The 4,276-nt window shown below is 36.1% G+C and overlaps 1 long non-coding RNA gene across 1 annotated transcript in view; it reads right to left on the bottom strand.

The window, feature by feature from the left end:
• Nucleotides 1-2,545: 2,545 nt before the first annotated feature.
• The window catches only part of LOC128247124 (uncharacterized), a 74,357-nt gene continuing 72,626 nt past the window's right edge, over nucleotides 2,546-4,276 (bottom strand). Inside the window, exon 3 of the long non-coding RNA XR_008263549.1 lies at nucleotides 2,546-2,863. This is a non-coding gene — a long non-coding RNA (uncharacterized LOC128247124). The remainder of the gene's footprint in view (nucleotides 2,864-4,276) is intronic.

The following is a 4,276-nucleotide window of genomic DNA, read 5'->3' as shown; positions in this document are numbered from 1 at the left end:
TATCGTAAAACTCCATATCTCTAGCGGATTTGGGGACGCGCTTTTCTGGCTTTTTAGCCTTGCTCAATGGGTAATGCCGAAGAGAGATAAACCTGGGAAGATTCAACGCCAAAAAGCAGTTCCCGTTAGAGAGAAGCAGTGGGCAGATATGCTGTTTTAAAACCTTTTACCGAAAGAGAGAATTTGCCCCTAGAATTTAAAATATGTCACAAACATATTTCAAGTAACCTAAAGGTTATAGGTGTAAGAGTGTCTGTGTGCTAATAAGCTTGGTTTCCAACCACGTGATTCCCGGTTCAGTCCCACTGCGCGTCACCTAAAGTAAATGTCATCTACTATAACCTCGGGCTAACGAAACCCTTCTGAGTGGATTTGTTGGACGGTGGACAGAGATTCAAAGAATCTCGTCGTGTATATATATATATATATATATATATATATATATATATATATATATATATATATATATATATATATATATATATATATAAGTATGTGTGTGTTTGCGTGTGTGTGTGTGTGTGTGTTTGTCCCTCCACCTATTGCATGACAACTGATGTTGGTATTTTACGTCACCGTAATCTAGCGGTTCGGCACAAGTTACCGATAGAATGAATACTAGGCTTACAAAAATAAGTCCTGGAGTCAATTTGTTGGACTAAAGGCGATGCTTCAGCATGGCCGCAATCAAATGTCTGAAACAAATAAAAGAATATATGTGTGCGTGTGTGTGTGCGTGCGTGCATGTTTGTCCCAGCATCATCACTTGACAACCAATGCTGGTGTGTTTACTTCCCCGTAACCTAGCGGTTTGCCTGTACTATGTGACTGTTATTTTCGACATATACACTTTTCTCTCACAAATCTTCAAGTTTTGATTTCGTGCTTACTCTGTATTCATTTTCTCATATTTTTGTCCCCACAATCTTCTTTATTCACACTTAAATTGGACTCAGCTTCGTCTTGTTTTGTTTTTTTTTTCTTTAATTTTTGCATTCTCTCGTTTCTTTCCATTTCGGCAGCATCTCTTAAAACGAACTTTCTCTTGGATGTTACTTTTTATTTACTGCTTATTTTTCCAAATTTCTTATTTCATTTCTTACATCTGTAAGTGCATGTGTATACTGACACTGCAAACTGTCAACTATTATCTTCGTAAATCATTTAAAATAAGGATTTCTCATATTGAGATGGTATACATTCAGTTCAGTCAACTGTTGTGCTTCGTTATTACTATTGTAACAAACAAGGGTTTATAAAAAAGCAAAGTCGTTAAACGAAATAATTTATTCAGTATGATATCCGAGCATGTCCTCATAATAGTATTGTCTTTAAATTATAGGTTAAATACATCCAAGTTATAATTATTAGATAGAGAAATAATTTTTAATTGTATTTTTATAACAGCTAATTAAATAAAATTAAATATAAGCACAATAAACTGCATTCATTTAGTGAACAGCCGGCAGTATCTAATTTGCAAGGGTATTCACAAATAATTTGTGACTTATCACTCAATATTCAGAAAATAAAACCGCCGTCGCAAGTTCTCTGTGCATGCGTATTCGTAGGTCCATGTGATTATAAAAGGGGTTCTGAAACTTATTTAGCTGAGACAACGGGGCTAGGAAAATTATTTGTAGTGTCACTGGAAGAAAAACCTGGGACTTAGTAAAGATATTCTACTCAAAATTTTCATATTAGATCATTCTTTGACTAAACCATCTTATAAAGATGCATATAATACACACACATGCGCGCACACATTGATATATATGGTGATATGCTGCTTCTTATGCATCTTCCAGGTGGAGGCGCAATGGCCCTGTGGTTAGGGCAGCGGACTTGCGGTCATAGGATCGCGGTTTCGATTCCCAGACCGGGCGTTGTGAGTCTTTATTGAGCGAAAACACCTAAAGTCCACGAGGTTCCGGCAGGGAATGGTGGCGAACCCTGCTGTACTCTTTCACCACAACATTCTCTTACTTCCTGTTTCTGTTGTGCCTGTAATTCAAAAGGTCAGCCTTGTCACGCTGTGTCACGCTGTGTCACGCTGAATATCCCCGAGAACTACGTTAAGGGTACACGTGTCTGTGGAGTGCTCAGCCACTTGCACGTTCATTTCCCGAGCAGGCTGTTCCGTTGATCGGATCGACTGGAACAGTCGACGTCGTGAGCGACGGAGTGCCAACAACAACAATGCATCTTCCAGTATTATTAGAGTAGTTAATTATCATAATACGTATTTAATTTGAAATATATGAATGTATTGAATATTAATACAGTGCTCTTGAAAGAAATCGATCTCTCGTCTTCTCAGTTCGATAATACAGTACTGTATCAATACTACTGCCTCTGCAATTGGAGAGATGTTAGACATGCATTTTTTTCTGTAACATATCGTTCAGGTTTTCGGAGATGTACTTGCATAACTAGTTTGTTTTATCTGAGTTTTTGTGCTAAAATGAAAGCGAATGCAGTGTGGAAGAGACAAGTTAGCCGTTAAGAAACACACAAGGCCCGTAAATTTCACTTAACCATTTATTTGAAATGCGGAGTCAAACTTTTCGTCGCTCGAAGCTGCGACCTTTTCAGTGACAAAATAGTCCGTTGTATCTGAAAATGTTCGAAAATGCCGCAATATATATATATATCGCTTAGTATTTTTGTTTTGTTTTTGTTGGCATAGGTCAGTTGTTCTGATTAGGTGCTCATAGGTGGTCAGTAATCAATGATATATTTTTTTCTTGGTATCAAATGTCTTTCATATATTCCTTCTCGAACAATTGTGTTAGTGTCGATTCGTTCGATTAAGACCCTTCAAGGTGATGTCACGACATGGCTGCAGTCCAATGACTGAAACCTGTAAGAGATAAAAGATATTAATCAATTTAAAGTAATGTTTTAATTGTTAAAATAAATATATACTTCCCAATAAATATAAAATACTTACACTCTGTTCTTGATATTCTTTTCTTTCGTTATACTTTATGCAAGTATATAGTGTATGCGTGAGTTTTTATGTATAGGTATGTGCTGCCCTTTCGGGATCGATACGATAAGTGCCAATTGATTACTGGGATCGATGTAATCGAGTTACGCACCTTAACCCAAACTTGCTAGCCATGTGCCAACATTTGAAACCATTATCATTATTATTATTATTGTTGTTGTTATTATCATTATTATCATTCAGGCGGAGAGCTGGCAGATCGTTAGCACGCCGAGCGAAATGCTTCGAGGTGTTTCGCCTGTCGATACGTTCTGGGTTTAAATTCCGCTGAGGTCGACTTCGCCTTTCATCCTTGCCGGGAAGTAACTCACTGGGGTCGATGTAATCGACTTAATCCCTTCCCAAAAATTTGAGGCCTTGCACTTCCAGTAGAAAGGATTATTATTATTATTATTATTACTACTACTACTACTACTATTACTATTACTACTACTACTATTATTATTATTAACGCGGTGAGCTGGCAGAATCGTTAGCACGCCGGGCAAAATGCTTAACGGTAGTTCGTCTGCCTTCATGTTCTGAGTTCAAATTCCGCCGAGGTCGACTTTGCCTTTCATCCTTTCGGGGTCGATAATACAAGTAGCAGTTGATCATTGGGGTCGATGTTGCCGGCAGCAATCGTTAGTTTCTTGAAAATGGGGCCATAACTCCGAAATATTTTGAACGCAACGTAAGTCTACATAAATTCATATATTTGTCTTTCTTGGGATTTGCCTTGCATTTACTTCGCATTATTCTGGCCTTACCCACGATCCTTTATACAATATACTCTACACAATGTTTCATAGTAATTATTACATTATAACACACACACACCCACACCCACATATATATAAATATATATATTTATATATATAGTTTTAGGGAAAAGAACCAAGGTTCATGGACTCATCGATGAAAATCCACTGTCACATAAAGAAAAATTAATAATTAAAAACACAATAAATGAGTATAATAGAATTACTTTGTATTATATTATACTCATTTATTGTGCTTTTAATTATTAATTTTTCTATATGTGACAGTGGATTTTCATCGATGAGTCCATGAACCTTGGTTCTTTTCCTTAAAACTATATATTTATATATATTTTACTCTGTGAAACTTAATTTAGTTTTAATTTTTAATAAATTGATTCTAATTGAGTTTTTACCTGTAATTTTGGATTTTATCCCTAATATTATTATTATATATATATATATATGTATATGTATATATATTACAGTCTGTCATACCGGCCATGATGAAATACCACAAGGT

The sequence above is a fragment of the Octopus bimaculoides genome, chromosome 2 (assembly GCF_001194135.2).
Source record: "Octopus bimaculoides isolate UCB-OBI-ISO-001 chromosome 2, ASM119413v2, whole genome shotgun sequence".
Classification (NCBI taxonomy): domain Eukaryota; kingdom Metazoa; phylum Mollusca; class Cephalopoda; order Octopoda; family Octopodidae; genus Octopus; species Octopus bimaculoides.
The sequence above is the reverse complement of the archived record's forward strand: the minus strand, read 5'-3'. Positions and strand labels throughout refer to the sequence as shown.